This window comes from Phaseolus vulgaris, chromosome 8, assembly GCF_051622355.1.
Source record: "Phaseolus vulgaris cultivar YP4 chromosome 8, ASM5162235v1, whole genome shotgun sequence".
Classification (NCBI taxonomy): Eukaryota; Viridiplantae; Streptophyta; class Magnoliopsida; order Fabales; family Fabaceae; genus Phaseolus; species Phaseolus vulgaris.
Window position 1 is genome coordinate 31,850,531 of NC_143505.1, and position 22,178 is coordinate 31,872,708.

At 33.0% G+C, this 22,178-nt stretch overlaps 1 pseudogene; it reads right to left on the reverse strand.

The window, feature by feature from the left end:
* Positions 1–17,327: 17,327 nt before the first annotated feature.
* LOC150025554 (uncharacterized) lies at positions 17,328–18,861 on the reverse strand (annotated as a pseudogene).
* Between the last annotated feature and the right edge of the window lie 3,317 nt (positions 18,862–22,178).

The window sequence follows — 22,178 nt, forward strand, 5'->3', positions numbered from 1 at the left end:
GTTGTCCCTTGGTTGTGTTCCGTAAGTGGTACTAAGATTTAGTTTGGAAAGCATTTAGAAAAAGAAAACTAGAGTTTATTTTACACTTATTTTTTCTAGACCTTTAAAAAAAAAAATCGATAAAACAATTAAGAATATAAATTTTGGATACTATGTTGTTACATATTTTGCTTTAGGAATGCAAAAAGTGTATTATACAAAGTACAACCCGTTGTTATAATAGTAGAACTTTTAGATTGCATTATTAAGAAAGAACACTCATTCGAATCATTCTAGATTATATAACTGAGAAGTTGTATTAAATTCTAGATACTTTCTTTTATAAGGCATTTTTGAATCAGATGGAAAGTGATTGATGAATTTCAAAATACTAAGGATACAGTATTTGATACAAATTATGTAATAATTAAGGTTTTTTTTTTAAAAAATGTAATTTTCTTGTAATGGAGTTTGACCTGAACTCATGTGCTAATCATTATGCTAACAACCTAGAACCCCCACATATTAATGCCAAATATTATAAGTTGTTTGAACCAAGAAGAACATGTTATAATAAAGAAGAAACAGAACCTTAGTCAACAAGACCCAACTATAGATTATGATTTTTTAACCCCTCTGAGAGTGCATATTGGACCACACATTGGTGTCCAATGGGAAGACACACCAAGAGCATATAATGTTCTTCCTTTTTATATGTTGGACGTGCCCCTAAACATCTAAAAATGCACCAAGATGTTCAATTCCCATAGGACCTCCACGATGATGACAACAACAACCATTGGAGCAACCATAAGTTGATGCTCCAAGGAGATTGAAGCTTTGGGTATTATACTTTCATAGTTTGAATAATTTTCAAGGCTAAGTACTGTAATTGTTATAATTTCACACACAAAAAATTCCCTCTAAGTTATTGTTCAAAATAAAACCTTCATGCTCGAAAATGAAGCAAAATATAAGACTTTATTAGCAAGTTTAAAATCATTTATAGTATTAGGTGAAAAAACATAATTATTAGAGGAATTCAAAACTAGTAAAAAAAATTAACTAGAGAGTAAGAGAGTATGGGTGAAAAAAAATCCAAATTACAAAATCCAATCCATAATTATCCAAATCCATATTACTTTTAATCCATTTAAATGGATTTATCTCAAATCCAAATTCATATTTTTGGATTTTAAATCTAATCCATTTAATTGGATATGAATTAGATATAAATTGGATACATTTTTGGATTATCCAAATTGCATTTTGGGTTGGATTTTGACTTGGCCCGATCCAAGTTGAGCCAAGACAATTCGGGCCCAAGTTGAGCAAAGTTGGCCCAAATCCATGTCAAGCCTAGACGCCCGCCCCCAAGTCAAATCGAGCCTGTATGGGGCAACATTGAGCCACGTCATTCCAGGTCAAAGTCGAGCCGAGTCAATCTTGGGCCAAGTCGAGCTGAGTGGGTCAAAGCCCAAGTCAAATTGGCACCCAAACCAGGTTGAGTCGGCACCGAGCCCATTTCGAGCCAAGTCGTCCTGGGCCCATGTCCAGTAGAGTTGGTCTGGGCCCATGTCGAGACGAGTCAGTCCAAACCCATATGGAGTCAAGTCGACCCGGGCCATGTCCAACTGAGTTGCCTCGGGCCGATGTCAAGTCGAGTTGTTGCTGGTCGATTTCAGGCCCAGTTGGTGTGGGTCGACATCGGCTCGAGCCAATGTGGAGTTGAGTTGATCTAGGCCCATGTCAAGCCAAGGTTGTTCGGTCTGATATCGAGTCGGCCAAAGCCAATGTCGAGTCCAGTCGAGCCGGTCCAGGTGCATGTCGACCTGAGACATTCAGGTTCGATATTGAGTCCAACGGTTGTTGGCCAATATCGAAATGACTAGGTTAGGGCTAATGTCGAGCTGAGCGGGCCCATGTCGATGTCGAGTCGAGCAGGCCCGGGCCCATGTCAAGCAGAGCAGTCCTGGGTCAATGTCAGGTCAAGCGGTCCTAGGCCGATGTCGGGACGAGCGGGCCCGGGTCGATGTCGGGACGAGCGGGCTCAGGTCGATGTTAGAACGAGCGGACCCGAGCCGATGTCAGAACGAGGGGGCCCGAGCCGATGTCAGAACGAGGGGGCCCGGGCCGACGTTGGGAAGAGCGGGCCTAGGCTGATGTTGGGACGAGCAGCCCTGACCGATGTCGGGACGAGCAAGCCTGGCCTATGTTGAGATGAACGGGCCTGGGCCAATGTAGAGACGGACGGGCCCAGGCTGATATAAGGACGAACAGGCCTGAGGCGATGTCTGGACGAACGGGTCTGGGCCGATGTCAGGACAAACGGGCCCGTGCCGATGTCTAGGCCGATATCGAGCATAATTTGTCCTGGCGCATCTCTAGTCCAGTCGAATTTGTCCTGGCGTATCTCGAATCAAGTCGATTCGTACCAATGTCGTGTTGAGTTGGTGTCGAGTCGAGACCGTCAGAGCCCATGTCGCCCCGAGTCAGTCTAGACCGATGTCGAGTCGAGTTGGTCCGGGCCCATCTCATGCCAAATAAGTCGGGGGCGATGTCGTGTCGAGCCGAGTAAGTGTGGACCGATTCGTACCAATGTCGAGTTGAGTTGGTGTCGAGTCAAGACTGTCTGAGCCTATGTCGCCCCGAGTCAGTCTAGACCAATGTCGAGCCGAGTTGGTCCGGGCCCATCTCATGCCAAATAAGTCGGGGGCGATGTCGTGTCGAGCCGAGTAAGTGTGGACCGATATGGTGCCGAGTCGGCCTAGGCCGATGTCGAACGGAGTCGGTCCAAGCGCATGTCGAGCAAATTCGGTCGAGCCGAGTCGGTTTAGATCGTTGTTGAGCCGAGTCGGCCTGGGTAGATGTCGAGCTAAGTCAGTCAGAGCCGATGTCGAGCGTAGTCAGCCTGTGCCGATGTTGAGCGGAGTCGGCTTGGGTCGATGTTGAACGAAGTCAGCCCGGGCCTATGTCAAGCAAATTCGGTCCTGGACGATGTCTAACTGAGTCGGTTTGGGCCGATGTTGTGTCGATTCAGCCTGGATCGATGTCGAGCCAAGTCGGTTAGGGTCGATGTCGAGCGGAGTTGGCCTAGCCCGATGTTGAACAGAGTCGGCAGGTCCCATGTTTAGTCGAGTCAGCCTGGGTCTATGTCGAACTAAATCGGTCTGATTTCGGGCCAAGTTGGTCCGCGTCCAGGTTTAGTCGGCCTAGGCCCAGTTCGAACAAAGTTAGTCTGTGTTCATATCAAAATGGATTTAATGTAATTGACAAAGTGGACTTAATCTAATTAACAAAGTGGATATAATCTAAATTTAATCCACTTTAAATAAATTTTTAAAAAATCCTAAAAAATTTAATCTAGTTAAAATACGAATTTTAAATCCAATTCATTTGTTTGGATTTGGATTATATCTAGATTGGATTATGACCACCATACCAGAGAGTATACTAATGGTAACGTAAATACTTTTTAAGGCTTCAGATTTACTAGAGAACTTTGACAACTATGATTTAGAACATGTGGAAAGAACCATGAACAATGAAGCAAATGAGTTAAGGCAAATTTCCTTTGGATATAAAGTTTTTGAAAATGTTGAAAAAGTCTCATCAATTAATGCGTATCTCCTTCGATATGAATAGTCTATAGGCACATTGATCTCATCAATGAGAAGTATTGAAAGAAACATAAATCTAATTTAATAAAAAATGAATGTTAGAATAGAATGTTAATTAGAACAAAAAGAAGTGAATGGAAGGTAAGCATAGATCAAGTAAAATTTGACCAATTTGTTGAATTCGTTGGTGTTGCTATATTTGATGAATCATTTCTTAATTTTGTTTTAAGATTGAAAACTTAGTTTTGTATTGTTGTGTCCTTTTGTGATTTGTATGTCTTTCCTCTTTGAGATTAGATTAATCTTGATAAATTCTTAAGAGATATTATTTATATCTTTGTTATAATCTTTTATGGTTAAAACATAATTTTAGTTGGTTAAAAGATAGTTTAATCCACTAAAATGTTCTTATCTTAGACTATATTAAATATTTTAATTGATTACTTTATCGATTCAATAGATTGATACTATATAGTTATGAAAGGGTATTTTAATTTGTTAAAACAAGTTTTTAATATATTGAAATTTTCTATGTTATCATAAGGATATTTAGCAATCTATTTTAACATATTGAAATAATGGTTTAATCCATTCTTTTTACTAGTAAGTGAAATCAACTAAATAAAATGTGTTTTTAATTCATTAAAATCGATAGAATAAATTATATATAACTCCCATTTTTAGATTATTTCTTTAGATGTTTTTTAAAGTTTGAGATTTTAAAAAACCTTGCAATTGAGAGAGTTATTCCTCTGAATAAAAAAGTGTTTTCTTGAAGCTTTCTTTTATAGTTCTTGAGATTAATCTCTTCGGTTAGAGAAAATTCACTTGAGTTTTTCATATCTAATTTGATCTAGCTATAATAAGGTGATATTGTTCTTTCGTACATATTTGTTTTGTGATGTTTGACCTCGACTAGATAGGATTTTGAGTTGTGATTCTATAACACAATGTTATAATGGATTAAGAACACTCTTGAAAGGTTCAAGAGTGGTGTTCTAGGTGTATCTTGTACTTGTAAAAAATTGTTTATGTTGACTTTGTTTGTTTAGCTGAGTAACTAGATATAACTCTTGTCAAGAGTGAATCAGTATAAAAATTATAGTGTGATTTTCCTTTTTCACTTGTTTTTGGGAATGAATTTAACTTGTTTTTGTTGTAACTGCTTTTTTTAATATGTTAAAATTGAGCACATGATTCACTTTAATAAATTAATTCAAAAAGTAATTCATTCTAATTCTTTAGAATTTTCAAAAAGTTTTGAAATTTCAATTCACCTCCTCTCGAACTCGGCCTTATTTTCTAACAACTATATCTAGAGATGGTTCTTATAAGATAATCAAGATTTGGTCTTGTTTTCAAGACAATGACTAAGAAAAAGTTGCCTTTATTAAGGGTGCCTTTATCAAAGGACTACCCATATTTAGAGGTGTTAACTATTAGTTGTGGAATGTTAGAATAAGGATCTTTATTAAATCAATCGATAGAGAGATATGGAATGTAATTATAAATGGACCTTTTATGCCTAAACATGTGATTAATAAACAAACTTATTAATAAACCTTGGTCTGAATGGTTTGAAACTGAAAGCTTAATATGATTGTATGGCCAAAAACATAATTACTTTGAAACGTGATGAGTTATTTAGGGTTTAATAGTGTACTTCTGCTAAGGACATGTAGGACACTTTAATGAAATCATCCTCTAAGTAGCAATGGAAGACTTAGCAAAAGAACTTTCAAAAATTTTCCCAAGTTTTAAAAGAAACTCGAAACTAGGGTTCCTCTTCCAAGGAAGCTTCCTTGGAGAATATCCCTTATAAGAATACTCCCATTTTATGACCCAAGAAAAAAAAAAGACAAGCATTTTAGCAAGTTCAATTCTTATTCAATTCAAGGGTGAGTTACAAGAGGAGGCAATGGGTATTATTTATGGATGCATAAGCCCCTAGCAATTCATGATTTGTGGGATGAGGAACTTAAACTCAAGCTAAAATGTAGATATAAAGTTCTTTCTCCTTCTCTTAGAAGTCTCACATCATGCAAAACTTTGTGATTTTAAGCCTTTATAAGTGCTTAGACTTGGATGTATGGACATGTCTGTGTACCCTCCTTGTGTGGTTGTGTTGTGTCTAGTTTTCCTAAGGTTTTTTGACCTCAAACCAAGCCCAATTAGTGGCCCACTTATGCTCTTATGTTTCTACAAAATTATAGGAAAAAAATATGCCTATTTATACTTCTATACATTTTTTACAAGACTATCTACAAGACTAAGAAGAAGGAGGAAAATCATATTATTATACTCTTCATGTATAGAGTCTTCCTCATTGAGGCTTCACCTTCTCATTTCCTCTTAGTCAAATTTGTGGTAGTTGGATGGTCCTCCATCATATTTTAGAGGTTATACATGATGAAGTAACTTCCGCTGTAAAAAGGGCTAGAAAACATGCATTGACTCAGGCGTATGTGATTTTTAGAATGCAACAAGGAGATATCATAATAGATGTGCAAAAATTATTTACGTGTTCGAAAAAGGACAAGTTGAACATAAATGTTCTGAAATGTCTTTATAGAAGTTGGAAGCTTAAAGTGGCTGCAATTTCAAAATCCAAGGGTTTTTAACCTTGACCACTGCATCACTCTTTGGTAAGTTGAGCGAACACAATCTAAAAATGAATTGGTTGAATGTCAAGAGAGCAGTGAAGGGAAGGTTAATGGCACTGCACTTAGGACTGTTGTTTAGAAAAAGGAAACCAATGAAAATGATGAATGCAATGATTTAGAAACATTAAACTTGCTGACCGAGAAGTTTGTAAAATTTCTAAAAAGCGTAGAGCAAAGAAAATAATCCTTCTTAGAAAAAGGTATAATTTCATAAAACCTTAATCTAGTCTTCAAACTTTACTTATTTTGCTTGTGGTAAAGAAGGACATATCATAATTGATTGTCCAAATGTTCAAAATAAGTATAAAGTTTTGACAAGAAAAGTGAGAAGAATGCCAAAAAAGAAGGACATAGATAGCTTGGCAAGACATTGATGAAATATCATCTAGTGTTTCATCAAAAGAAGATGAAGAAGAAAATTTATGGTTGATGGTTGGCTATGAATCATCAATCCATAGTGTAAGTTCTAACTTTCCTATCAATGGAGAAAAATACAGTTAGTTATTAGATGCATTTAAAGAAACTCATAAAGAAGATAACAAGTTATACTGAAGGGTTTGAACAAATGGCTGAAAAATAGTCACTACACTAGAGGAAGAGGTGTGTAATGCCAAAATAAATTTAGAAAATTTAGAAATCATATATAAAACTATTTTTGTAGTTGCGTTGAATATAGAAAGTCAGTCAGTCAATAATCTCAATTAAGGTCCAATTAATCTTGATGAAGTAAATCATGCTTAAAATAGTGGATTTATTCTCAAGTATAGTTTAAGAAAGTTGAGGTTAAACACTCTAAGTGTGACTAAAAATCTACTCATCAAAAGCACTAGATATGAGATGACGCATGCAACAATACATACATCTAAATGATTCTTTAATATAAAGATAGTATAAACTATGAAATTATATTAAATAAATTGGTGCAAATGAAATAAGTTAAATATATTTATTTTTTAACACAACTTAATACGATTTTGATTAGAATGGTGGTGGGAATAACAAAAACTAGAAAGGCCTAGAAATAAAGGCCCAAAATTTGGAATACATCCAAATATGTAAAAAACATTATGGAAACAAGAAGAAACTAGCACGTGAATATGGCACATAAATGAGCACATGAAACTCACCACTTCTTAAGATAACATCTTAGGTGTTGGAGGATGAGATAGTATAAAGATTTTATTGAAGGTGAAGGAAAAGAAGCACATTTGTGAGTGCCCAACACTTCAAAAAAGAGGTTGGACCGGAACATCACAAAACCAAAACAAGAAAAGCAAATAGAAAAGAAAAAACAGATTAATGATGGAAATGACTCTTGGAAATCTCAAATTCCACCACTAAATCTATGACTAATTCAATCTTGTTGTAGTATACTTTTGTTACGAAATTTTGGTGTATTAGTTTCATAATTTTTGTAAGGACCAAAAAAATTAGTTTTGGAGTAAAACTAGCATAATAAAAATGACACCTAAATATTTTATTATTAAAGTTAAAAGAGCATATAAATTGAAATTCAGTTATTCAGATTTCATTTTAAAAGAACCATCATCTCTCTAAAAACTCATTTTTCCTTTCTTCTGTCTTCTCTCTAAGATTCTAACCTCCTCGCTCACCAGTTTGACGATCGGAGTCCGCCATTGGACTCCTAGCTAGTGAACTCTACAAGATTGCCTAATCAAAATCTTAGATAGAGTAAGTTCATTCCTGGATCCATTTCCTTTGAGTTAGTTTTTATTTGATTAGGTTTACCTTTAGTTAATCTTGCATGTGATGTTTGTATCTTCAGAAGTAGTCTTTGTTAGCTCAAGATCTTTGTGGTATAGTTAGATTTTTGATCAAGACTCTTTGGTGCAGGTTAAGTGACCTTTAAACTTTTGGTAGATTTGGAGCTCTTAGTGAATATCTGCTTAAGTTCAGGTAAGGGAAGCTAATTTAAATTTTCAATAGAACCCTAGGCTAGAAGATCTGGATGTGGGGGTGACGTGGTCACTAGTTCCAAATTTTTTATTTGCAGGATTTCTTGTTTTGAGTAGATTGGAAATTGATTGAAATTGAAATGTGAAATTGTAGATATAGTAGATGTTGTAGAATGTATATGAGTTTGGAATCGAACGAGTTAATGAATGTATTTGAATAGTTTGTTGAATCAAGTTAAATGTATGATTCAAATATGTGTTAAAGGTTGAAGTTGTGCTGCTTCTGGTTTGAACTTAGTCTAGGTTGTTTAGAATGCTTGTAAAGATCATTCCTAGTCCCTTGCACAAGCTAGTTCAATCTATTTTAAAAGAGAAAAGTTTTTTTCTAAGCAAAGAGAAAAACAACCGGTTGAAACCACGATATAATCGGTTGTTTGTCACTTAGCTTGAGTAAAGGTTTTCAAAAATGCTTTTGACTTGGTTAAATAACTTTCTAACTAATTCAACCGGTTAAAACGATTTTTCAACTGGTTGATTGTCACATTTTATAACAGCTTTTCAAAAACCTGTTGGATCTGTTTTCAGTTGGATTAAAACTATTTTTGCTCATAATTGACTGCCTAGAACGGCTAGCTTTAAGAGCTATAAATTTGGCTTCTCTTTGTATTTAAAAAAAAAAAAAAACAAGTAAACACATTTACAATGAGATTGAAATTGCTTTTGAGAAGAGATTCAAATCAAGTTTTGCAATATTGCTAAATAGTTGTGCACTGGTTCAAGGTCTGATCTTAGGAGCTATATGATTCCTGTAAATTCAGGTGTAATATGTTTCTTTTTTATTCTTTTATTTGTTCTTTTATAAACTTGTGAAGTGTGTGAAAACATGTAAGGTCAGAGGGTGTTCTGACTAAGGTTGTGTGTTTAGCAAAGAGGGTGAATGGTTCTTGTGGTATCAAGATCACCTCTTTGTGATTGTGTGTATTGTAATCTATGATTGGTTACTAGTGGAACCCAATGGTTGTTCTGGGAACTGGATGTAGCTCAAGGTTGAGTGAACCAGTATAAATTGGTTGTGTAATATCTCTCTCTCAGTCCTTATAAACTGTTTGATTTAATTCTATTTTTATTGCTTCCATAAACAACTGGTTAAAACGAAGTTTCAACTGATTGAAATTCTACAAACAAATTCTTTTACATTGTTTGATTGGCTTCCTTGATTACTTTTTCTGTGATTTTTGTTAAAACTTCATTCTTGTGTAATATTTTCAAAAATCTTTTGACAAACAATTCATCCCCTTCTCTTGTTTAAGCCATTAATTTTAACACTGTTTTCCTTCTCCTTTTGAAGGCTGGCCTAGAGAAGGTCTCCTCGTCGTCCTTAGTGGGGGTTAGAGATGCTATGACAAGAGCCTTAAATTTGAGATCTTGGGCTTGGGGCGATTGAGCAACTGCCTTCATCTTCTTGGTCGTCTTTGCTAGATCCTTCTTGTTGATCCGGGCCAACATGTTGTCTACAAAGAAGACAAGAGGAATTTAGCAACAATAATAAAGTCCGCATCATTGAGATTAGAGAATGAAAAGTATCAATGTAATTCTTTAACGCCCCTGGGGAGAACTCTTTGCTTATGAGTGGGGCAGTATCAAAGACCACCTTTAAGCTTGAGAAGAAATGATAGACCTCCTAGTCACGATGAGACATGTTTTCTAGGCATCGAGCACCTTGAAAATTTGGTTTCTTGGTCCATTATAAAGGAAACTCATCTAGAAGAGTTTGATCCTTTTTTTTTTGCAACATATCTTTAAGAATTTGCCTTTGAAGCTTTTGTAGGATTGTTGGAAGAGCGATAATAATGCCCACCTAGCCACCCCGTTGAAGGAAATCCAGAGTTGGCAACCCAAGTGTTTGGCCTCAAAGAAGTACAAAAAGACTTCCACATATGGAAAAAGGCCAAACTGTGTGCAAAAACTAGAGAATCCCTGAACAAATGCCCACCTATTTGGATGTAGCTGGACAGGGCCACGTTGATATCAGTGAGGAGTTCTTTTTCAAAATTGAACAGGGTAAACGTAGAAGAATCTTTATGAACATGATGGCATAAAAATAGCAAAAGGGACCTTCAGGGTCCGAGGACTCGTCACAAAAGACAGACTCATATTCTCTACGCGGGATTACACTAAGAGCTCCATCGTTTTCTGCCAAAATGGCACTTATTTTTGGAGATTGCTTTTCATAAAGGCCACTATTTGTTCGTGAGAGGTATATGTGGAAACTTCTTCTGATAGGTTATAGGGTGCCCAGGGATACAAAGTTTGGTAATCCTTTGTAAGAGTATCTAAAAATACAAACACAAGCAAGGGGCATACACACATTCAGGCAGGAACAATCAGATGCAATAGTACAATTTTCAAGAAAAGCAAGGTAGCTAGCAAATATAACAATCAGTGTATGTAGTAAAAGATCTATTTAGGAAATCCCAGTTCAGGCAATGTGTTCGTCATGAATACAGAATGCAAATACTTTTGGATGAGGAAAGAGTACCTTGTTGTGAGAAGCGGTTGAGGGCGAGGAGGTTTCCCTGATTTGCAAAGATGGTGCAGAGAGTGTGAGGAAGGCACGAATAGGTTATGGAGTTTGAAGAAATGGAACAGTGAGTAGTAGCGTGATTCTAAACATTACTTAGGGGTTGTGAGAATGTTAAACGACAACTTATTTCCACCGTTGATAAGAGTGTCACTTGTGCGCTCACGATTAAGTATGGTGAAATGTCACCTCAAAAACGCTTCATGCGCCGTGCCACACCTCATGTAGCAAGATTGCCACGTAAGCCACCAGATCACTCGAAAAGTCTCTTCGCACAGTTAAGCTCAGTTCGAGCCTGAGTGGCTTGTGTACTAGACAGAGCGCTCAGGGCTCAGTGCTCGGAGGTCGGATCTCAAAGCGTGGAGTAGGCATGTCAGCTTGACTGTTGGGCCAGTAAAATGAGTCATTTGATTGGGCCCAGTTTGGTTAGTAAACCCATTTTGGTAAATTTGAAGTAACCTTTAAACGTAAATATAAGGCTACTAATAAAGGGTATTTATGGACCTAGGGGTAAGTTTAGTGTATGTGGAGTCTAGGTCAAGTAAATGGTTTCTTTTATCCTAAGCCCGTGTGTTCTAGGGCTTGTAGTGGTTAGGATGCATGTACATCGAATGATAACATTGCACCACGAGTAGGGTGCCCATGTAAGCAGAATGTTCCCCTAATGTTAGCGCATGAGCTGGTGCCTTATTGGCAGGTGGTTATTCTGTTATTATTTTATGCACTCCTTGGAGACGATATTTCGTTATGTTGTAGCACCTTGAGAGAAGGCTCCCCTGAACAGAATGTGTTTCTCCTGTTAAGTCTGCTTTTAGTTGAGATAGGATTCTGGTGAGAGAAAGTTGTTACAAAAGATAAGCTATAAAAGGGTGCTTAAGACCCCAGGTAAAGGTACATTGTTTCTAAGACTGAAATTGAATACTTCTTAAATTTTAGTAAGCCCTTTACTGACTTGATCGTCGGAGTGCAATCAACAGGTAGGCCCCCCTCTGTTTCAATGGAGCTACGTTGCAGAGCAACATGAGATAGAACAAATTCATGAAGAGACAGACGGAGCTAGAGCTTGTCACCAGAGTCAACAGCGAGCAAGTTAACCGGCAAGGACAACAATATTGTTTCCTTTGATTGATATTGATGCTCGTATAAAAATCATTTATACCGATTCCTAGTGTATAAAATTATTAAGATGCTTCCTAAATATCGATTCCTCGCACATTTATAAAAACTTTTTATCAGTAAGATCAGACTTTGATAGAAATTAACATCTCAAATTTATTCCTAGCATTCAAATATGTTAAGCATTATCATTTGGGTCAGAAACTTAGAAGTACTTTCTAGTCAAATCTAAATTTCGAGATTGTGGCAAATAAGCATTACTAACAAAATGATAATACCAATCATCAATCAAGAACATAATATTATAAGAATTTCAACAAATTACTCCCAATCTCAAAGGGTAGAATTAGCAACAAGGTTGAGCAAGAAAAGAAGATTCCGGATGTTTCTCCTTGACAGTTGCCTCCTCTACGGTGTCTAACACCTCTTATTCTCCCAATTGGATTAAAATTTACTCAATGATTTTTTCCTCTCAATCATGCATCTATGGTTGTGCCTCAAACCTCCTATTTAAACTAATTGGTTTGGGTTAAGTGACTTATTGCTTGGGCATTATTGGGCTAGTCTGGGCGAATTGCACGAAAAAATGCCCAACATCATTAGAGTAATCTGGTCTAGGCGATATTGAGCTCACTTGGGTGAAATCCTCTGGGGGAGTCTTGCTTAGGAGAGTTTGGGTGAGCTTTGTTGAGTGTTGATGCGTTCCAACTTTCCCTTCTTAGCTTTGTATATTCTTTTTTCGCCCAATCATCTCCATTCTTCCCTACAATCCTGAAATTAACACAAATTTGGGAATAAATCGTTTTTATTCAAATTAAAATCATAAAATATGTAAAAAAGTATAATTTCATAAATTAATTATTATTTTATGTTTATTTTATCAATTAATATCAATAAGTGTATGTATTTTAATATGAAATATTACTGAATCTGACACTTATCAATGGACAACTTTTAAATGAAAGAATGGAAATCACAAAACTCAAATAATTCAAAAGAAACGACAATAAAATATTAAGGTAAAAATTAGAAAGAAGATACTTATAAGAAACCTAGTCATTAGGTCTAGCATATGATAAAAAACACGCAAATAAAAAGCAGTTTTTAGTTTCAAACTTTCTTTGCTTCTTATAAGATATTTGCGAAGAAAGTTATATATATATACATATATATATATATACATGTATATATGAAATAAGTTTTCATTTGAGCTTTTTTCTCTCTCCTCCGAAGGGTTTCGGAGCAACTAGAGTTTCGTGGCACGAGGGAGTTAGGAAGTGCAGATTGGGAGTGTGGCGGTGCAACTAGCACTAGTGGTGCGCGTTGGTTAGTCTGTGCATGGGCGATGCAGTAGGCAGCATTTGGTTGTTGTTCTACAGTGAGGGTTGCGAGCAGTGTGCGACGTGCAGTGATGTGGGTCGCGAACGTGCAGTTCTTGTGCGACAGTGGTTCGCGACATGCGTGGGCGACACAACTAGCGTTTTGGTGCGCATGGTTGATCGTGGTTGGTCTGGTGCGCATGTGCAGATGGGATCTAGTCCTGTTTGTGGAGGGGCTGGTGCGGGATTGTAAGAAGTGCGACGTCTGCAAATCGGCATTCGTGGAAGGTAATGTTCTGATCTTTTTTCATGGAAGGGGTGGTGCGGGTTTTCTGTGCAAGTTGGTGTGAGGTTGGTTGTGCAGTCCACTATTTTTTGTGTGAGTGGGGCAGATTGAGGAGTGTTGCACTTGCAACTAGATTTGTGGAGGGTGTTGGATCACTTGAGTTCAAGAGGCTAGAAGTGCAGAACGTGGTATTCTTTCCTTTTCCTCCGTAGGGTTTTGGAGGGCTAGGTTAGCCTTTTGGAATGGTGGGAGGCACTACGAGTTTGCTCATTCCATTGGGTTGTCTAATGGATCGAGAAAGGTCTTCGGATAGGAAATCACCTGCTATCCAGGCCAAAGGAAGACACTTGTTTAAGCTTTGGGAAATACATGTGACATTACTTTGTCCCAGCTACCTACTCCCTGTATTAAGTGATGCAATCCTAACTTGCATTACTATGAGTCTTTTGTTTTATATTTTGGGGTTGTGAAATTTGGTGGGATTGGGTGGCTAAAATGAGTGAAAGAAATTTTGAAGTATTGGTGTATGGAGAATGATAATGAAGCTTAAGAGAGGTTAGGACAACTCCTAAGAGGTTCCATGCTAAAACACTTAGAAATAAGGCTAGCAAAGAGTGAGCTGAGAGACTAGCTGAGGCTGAAATTTTGGCAGCAATTCAATAGTCTATTCAAGGGAGCTAGTACTTGTGTTTATAATGCTGTGGGCAGCCAAGGTGCAAGCTTTAACCTTAAAAACTCTCCACCCATAGAAGGACAAGTATTTCTCTCTCTAATTGGATCAAATCCTCTCAAATTAGAGGTTGACAAGTGTCCTCCTCTAATTGGAGAGAATCCTCTCCATTCCCATGAAGAAAAATGTCCTTTTGGCATTGATGGAAATCCTCTCCATTAAGGAGATGACATGTGGACCTTCATGCCTTCCTTGCCACTCCATTCTTTCTATTTTCATTATAGTAATTTACTGTGCATCCTAGATGGTCGAGAGTTGCATTGGGTCCAATACAAGAAAAAATAGTTTTAGTGATATAAATATTCATCACTAAATGTTATAAATATGTCACTATTAATATTTTATGACATAAATTTCCACTAGTACTCATGTCACTATTGTACATATGAAAAAAATTTAAATCTCACTAAAACTAAGTTCTATTGTGACAAAAATCATTATCACTAATAATTCTATGTAATAGTGACAATAATAAAATTTCACAAATACATAAAAACAATAGTGATAATTTAATTCTATGTAATGGTGATAATAATGATTTATCACAACTATATAAAACAATCATTTTAATATGAAATTTTATGTGACAATTATTTTATATCATTATTAGAAATTATGAGTCTTTTTTTTATCAATAACAAAAAATATATTAAATAAAAAATATATTGAAATATAGAAACATTAAGAGTGTTTCAACCCATGTTCAATGTAAAAAGACCAAAATAGAAAAAGAAAGATGATTACATATAAAACTCAGACACAAAAAACCCAAAAACCTCTCACAACAGCCACAAAAAATAAGTGCAACCCTTAATTCCTCCCTTCATAACCAAAAGGTTTTAAGTAATCTATGTACATTACATGTGATACTACTTACACACTGACAAAACCCCATCCAGAAAAGTGTTCCAAGAACCCAAAAATAACAAGGACCTTTAGAACTGCACCAGATGTTCCTTGGACTCTTTTGCACCCATTTGTCCTTAAGAAATGTGAATTGAGCATAAAATTATGCATACGAAATGTCCTCCAAGACTAGTTGTTTGGCACATCTAGGAACATATTCACTGTTAGGCAGGCTAGATCAACTAACCACCAAAAATCTTGCATAATAAATCAATAACAGAATACAACAGTACATAAACAGATAATCACATACACAACACTAAATAATAAGGCACTATCTAGCTAAGGTTTTCATACACATTTGAAAACAAAGGCACCAAAAGTATGTGAAATATGAAAATAGGTCTTTTGATAATCTGTAGTTTCACAAATAAGTATGATATCACAATTAATAGACAAATCATATTTAAAATTTCAAAATAAAATATAAAATATTCATTACATTCAAAATGACCATAACTAAAATATTCAACAATAAATTAAAACATGCATATATGAGATGAGACTTAATTCTACTTTAAAACATTTAAACTACAAATGTATTTGAAAAATAAGAATAAATGGTCTTTAATATCTTTAAGGATTTTGATCCTGCAAAATAAATCACTAATATTAATAAAAAAATTAACTAATAATATTTTAGAAATGTAAAATGTAATTATAGACATAATAATGGAACAACTTAACACAACTTATTGTATTTGAAGGAACATTTGAATTTTTAAATGATAAAGCTCCTAATAAAGTAGCCATTTGACTTTTCATCTTCCTTTCAATTTCTTGCTTCATTTGGTCATGTTGAGTTTTCATAGAAAGTTTTTGATCTTCAATTAATTGATGTTGATATTGCAATTCACTTTGAAGTTGATTATTAGCCTCTTCTTTTTATTAGATTATGCTAGTCAAATTTTGCACTTCTAACTCTAAATCATTCACTCTTTTTTGTTCATTCTCCATTTGACTTTGAACAAACTATCTCTCTCCATTTTTATTTTTTTTATAAAACAAATTCATGTTAAAATAAGTATTATTAAAAAAAAGAAAGAGAAAGAAAATACAAAAATATGGGGGGACTAGGCCAAAACCCATATGTTAACAAAAACGATACATAGGTAGACTATACCTATTAATAAAGAATTTTAAGAACAGACTAGATGGAAGCCTATTATACCAATGAAAGGATTCTCTATAAATAAATCCTAAATTAGCCAACTTATCAGCACACACATTCCCTTCATGAAAGATATGAGTAACCCTTAACCTGATTTTTCCATAGTAATTAAGACAAGTATTCCATCGATTACGAAGCATCCAAGGAACATTTGTCCTAGCAGTAAACGCAGCACAAACCAAGGCAGAGTCACATTCCAGCCAGACATTAGTAAGTCCTAACTTTTGAGCTTCCTCCAAAGCATATATAACTCCATAAAATTCAGTAACCAAAGCAGTCTGAACATCAAGAAACGCAGAGAAAGTTCCAATAAACTCCTCCATACTCCCACGAAAAATACCTCCACAAGTGGCAAGACCTGCATAACCCCTAACAGCCACATCAGTGTTAATTTTAACCCAGCCTGGCGAAGGAAACTCCCATCTAATAGGAAGAGGATGAAGAACTTTACCAGTACGAGTATTAATACCAAAACACTTAATTACACTGAAATCCATCATATAGTTCTTCATTGAAGCTTTAGACGACTTTCCCACTAGACAAGTTAAATCTTTATCGTACCCTAAACCCTAAACCCTAAAATAGCCCTAGAAACCTCAATCTTATCCTGAAAACGAGCATAATTCTTCATACGCCATAACATCCAAATAGAAAAATTTATCACAACAAGCTTAATCAATTTAACCAAAGGACTATCATTACTCTTAATAAAAGAAAGAAGATCATCCTTATTAGAGAAATGAGAAGTAGGAAAAATCTGTCAACCCAACTCCAAATATACAAAGCATTAGGGCATTGAAAAAATAAATGATGAATAGATTCCTCATGCTTCTCACAAAGCGTACATATAGAAAAAATATGGAGACCTTTATTTTGAATATGCTGATCTGTAGGAAGTCGCCCATGAAAAACTTTCCAAAGGACAAGAGTTTTGGAAGGTGGGATATCTGAAGACCAAATAAATTTACCCCAACCAAAGGGAACTCCAGTTTCCAAGAAAAAAGTCCTAGTCGATTTAAGAGTGAACCGATCAGACTCATCTAGAATCCAATTAGGAACATCCTGATCCACCCTATCATTGATACACTTCCTATACCTTGTGAGTGATTTGATTTTGGTCCTAGTACATATGCAAAATGTTTAACCAATGGCGCAGGTGCTTTTGAAATTTCTTCTCCATACACTTCACTCACATTTTTCAAATTTTCCTACACAATGTTAACACAAAATAATTAACATTGGAAACTAGCATTGCATTAAATCATTACACTACCTTTTTTTACTTACCATAATTTCTTCTCCATTAGCAATACACCAAGTATCATCAGATCTCATTTGTGTATCCTTCCATACTTCCATTGCATTCAGACATTCCTCACATTTTAATTCTTTTTTCTATTGAAAACAAATAAATAAGGTAATATAGTGATGCATTAAATTAAAGAACAAAACAAACTTTTATATATGAAACATAAAAAAATCATATAAAACCTATATAAATTTTTCACAAATTTGTATAGATGAATAAAAGTAACATTACCATTTCAAATGCCTTTTGGACAATTGATTTTGTGCCAATAATTGATTTAATTCTTTGTTTACTTCAACTAGCTTTATTTTTCATGCTCATTTCCTATAAATGTAGAAATAATTTAATATAATACATAAAAAATAAAATTCAAATTTAAGATATAGATATACAAAGAAAGTAACCTTACCTTAAACTTAGAATCATTCCATTTGTTATGTATTAACCAATTTCAATCTTCATGTACTACATCATGTGGGCTACCTTTGTTTTGGATATATGTTTGATAAAAATGGTGATGTTTATTTCTATATTACTTTTGAAATTATTTCATAGCATGTTCTTTATCGTGTTCCATCAAACATAATGCATCCTAAAGTTATGAAGTTAAAAGCAGTACCAAATAATCAAAATAGATTAAATATATAAATAAAAATTAATTAAGTATAGTTACATGAATAAAGTTATAATAACATTCATATGTTTCCACATTAGAGTTAACTCATCTTTAGATATCTCCTTCCAAGTTTTAACTTGTAAATGAGCCTTTTGGCGTATACACACAATTGCTTCAGCCTTGAAATATTTTGCATATTTTCGACAAAGCTTAAAATAGGAAGGGGGAAATTGGATGTCAAAAGTATTTCCCATTATCATTTACTTTTCTCTTTTCTTTGGGAGTTTTACATTAATGGTATGCCCACGTCACTTCTTAAGAACATGTTGACCTAAATTAAATTAGAAAAATAAATCAATACCAATTTTAATAATTATTTATTCAATTTAAATAAACATGTTATACAAAAGCCAATACTTGTTTCATGTTGCTCAACATTAACCAACTCAGAGGCATTGATCCTATTATAATTTAATTTTAATGGTCTTGTTATCTACAAAATATAAAAGTAAATAATCACAAAAGTTTAAGAATGAGTTACAATATCAACCTAAATTAGATACATGTTACTCGTGTAATTAAACTAACACAAAGATTTGTACATTTTAAGAATATCATTACATACCATTTTTTTTATTGTATTTTTCATCTTCACTTGAATATTGAAACTCTTCTAATTCTTTGAGTCTATACTCTTCATCATGCTCTTCATCTCTTTCTGTTCCATTCTTATTCATGGTATTTTGAGTTGGGACTTTGAAAGAATAAGCTAAATGTGATAATCCCAAAACCTCTAGTTTTGTTTTGTTTTTTGCAATTCTTTGTAGCCTATTGTTCTTTATATTTAGACATGTCTCCTGCGAACAAAAAGCTAGGATGTTTTCTCACTTGAAGATGGATCTACGTTGAAGTGAACTTTAGCTTATATTTGACCAAGTCAAATGATAAAATAAACTAAAATAAATAAGCCAACAAGAAATAACAAGCAATTCACATCAAATAACAAACAATGTTGACGAATATATTCATGAGTTTGAACATTATTATAATTAAATAATTGTATATTACAATGTTAATAACAGGTTTTATTCTATATTTTATGAAAAAAATTAATAAATTGAAAAACTTATTTTAAAAGAGATTAAATGAGTTTTTTTTTTCATAATTAGAGATCTAAATATTAATTTTTTATTTATGCTACCTGACTTTAAAATATTGAGAGATAGATTAATTGTTTCTTCTATAAATAAATCAGTTGTATAAAGATAATTTATTAATATTTAAAGATATATATATATATATATATAAATAATTATCTATAATCTTAACAACTTAAATATTAATATATACATAATAAATAATTTTGTTATAAATGATTTATTTTGAATTTATCTACTATACTGAAAGTCTATAAATATATATTGATTATTTAGAAAGTATTCACTTAATTTTTTCATTAATACTCATATACTTACACTCTTAAATTTCTTTACTTCCTATTGATTCTAGCATTGAAGAATTGTGGATCTCTATTTCTCACACAGTGACCATTCTTTCTAAAATACAATTCGAATTTCTTAAGAACATTCATAAATTTTATTTCAATTGATTTTATTGATTAATTGATTTTTTGAATTTCTACTAACTTAAGCATTGAATAATATTTTATAGGTAGATTTCTATTTCTCACAACTCGACGACCATTTTTCCAAGAATACAATTCGAATTTTTTAAAATCTTATTTGTTCCACCTCGAATTATTCATGCTCCTACTCGGTAAGAACATCCATAAAATTTTATTTCAGTTGATTTTATTGATTAATAATTTTCTAATTTCTACTAACTTAAGCATTGAATAATCTTCTATAAGTGGATTTCTATTTCTCACAACTCTGTGCACATTCTTTCAAGAATACAATTTGACATTTTTGAAATCTCATTTGTTCCACCTCGAATTATTCACGCTCCTACTCGGTAAGAACATCCATTAATTTTATTTCAATTGATTTTATTGGTGAATTAATTTTTTTAATATAAGTGTTCAAATTACCTACCTTTTATTATTCTCTATATTTATGATTTTAATAACATATTTTTCTAAACAACTAAAAACTTAAAATATATTAAAAATATTGATAAACTTTATTTTTTAGAAATATGCATGCATCCTCAAATTTAACAACATATATAAATATTACACAATAAACTCGAAATATTTATAATATATTTGTAGAATAAATGTAAAGTTTTACATTGATACTATATTAAAATAGTATAAATTTTAAAAAGGAAAAGTAAATAATGTTATAATAATAATAAAATTTGAGGAGTGATATTATTATTTTTAAGTTGAGGAGTTAAATAGTTTTTTTTAGATTGCGAAATTATACGATTATAAATAATAACTATTTTCATTAAATAAAAATAAAATTATATAATTAAAATGAAAAAAGTAAAAAAATTACATCTACTAGCAGGAACACAGGCACGTCATTGCCGGCTGTGTATCCACATTTTTTATTTCTTTAGTATTTTTTTTATTTTTCAAAAACAATTTTTCTTAATAACATTAAAATGAGAAGTTAAAGAGTAGTGGAGAGAGAAAGTGAGAAGTAGGTACCTATATAGGAGAGAGAAAGTGAAAAGTAGGATATGTGGGTTATGTGTAGTGGAGAATCATAAAATCTATTTCTTAAATTAATTTTAATAAAAAAAAATATCAGTTTAAATCAGAAAAGTAACGTACCAAATCTACACTCTCTTCATTCTCTCCACTCTCCAGTTAAATAATAACAAATAAAATAAATTAAAAAATTATTTTATTAATTTTTGAAATTATAAAATGTCCAAATAACCAAAATAAATTAATACAATAAATTATTAAGTAAGGATAAAATGAAAAAAAAATTAAGAACAGTTAAGAGGGGAATAAAAAATGACACAATGATCATAATATAATAATAAAATTAAATATTAATATAAGGATAAAATAGGAAAAAAATTAAAAACAGTTAAGAGGGGAATCCCCTTTATATATAGCTATAGATTATGCAACCGTACGTATAAGAAAAAAAAGTAATATGTATTTGAATAAAAACACAGTCAGTAAAATAAAGCCAGCAAATGTTAATCATTTTTTTTAAATTTATTTTAAATTTTATAAACTTATCAAAACACTGTCATACAGATTTTTTTTTTCATCCGATAAAACAACAATATTTTTCTCTTGAAGATGAAATTTTTAATTATTTTATAATTTTTATTATATGTTTTCATTTGCAGTTTAGCCCACTTTTTCAAATTATTAATATAATAAATGTATTTAATATATAGGATTAGATAAAATAGTATAAATTTTGAAAATGAAAAGTAAATAATTTTATAATAATCAAAGTTGAGGAGTGATATTATTATTTTTAGGTTGGTGAATTAAATAGTTATTTTAGATTGCGAAATTATACAATTATAAATAATATAACTATTTTCATTAAATAAAAATAAAATTATATAATTAAAAATGAAAAAGTAAAAAAAAAATACATCTATTATGTAACCGTACGTTTAAGGAAAACAAAATAATATGTATTTGAATAAAAAAAAAGTCAGTAAAATAAAGCCATAAAATTTTTATTAATATTTTTTGTTAAATTTATTTTAAATTTTTTAAATTTATCAAAACACAGTCATACAAATTTTTTTCATCCGATTAAAAAATAATTTCCTATGAGGATATGAAATTTTTAATCTTTAATTATTCTATAATTTTTATTATATGTGTTTCATTTGCACTTTAGCGCATTTAATTGTCCACTTTCTCAAATTGTTAATATAATAAATTTCTTTAATAGGTATATGAGAGTAGATAAAAGTTGGTACAAATTATTATTAGAACAAAACATTTATATGAAAAAGGAGTTCTTGACTATATTGAATTTGCATTTACTAATTTTCAGGAAAGAAAGCTAA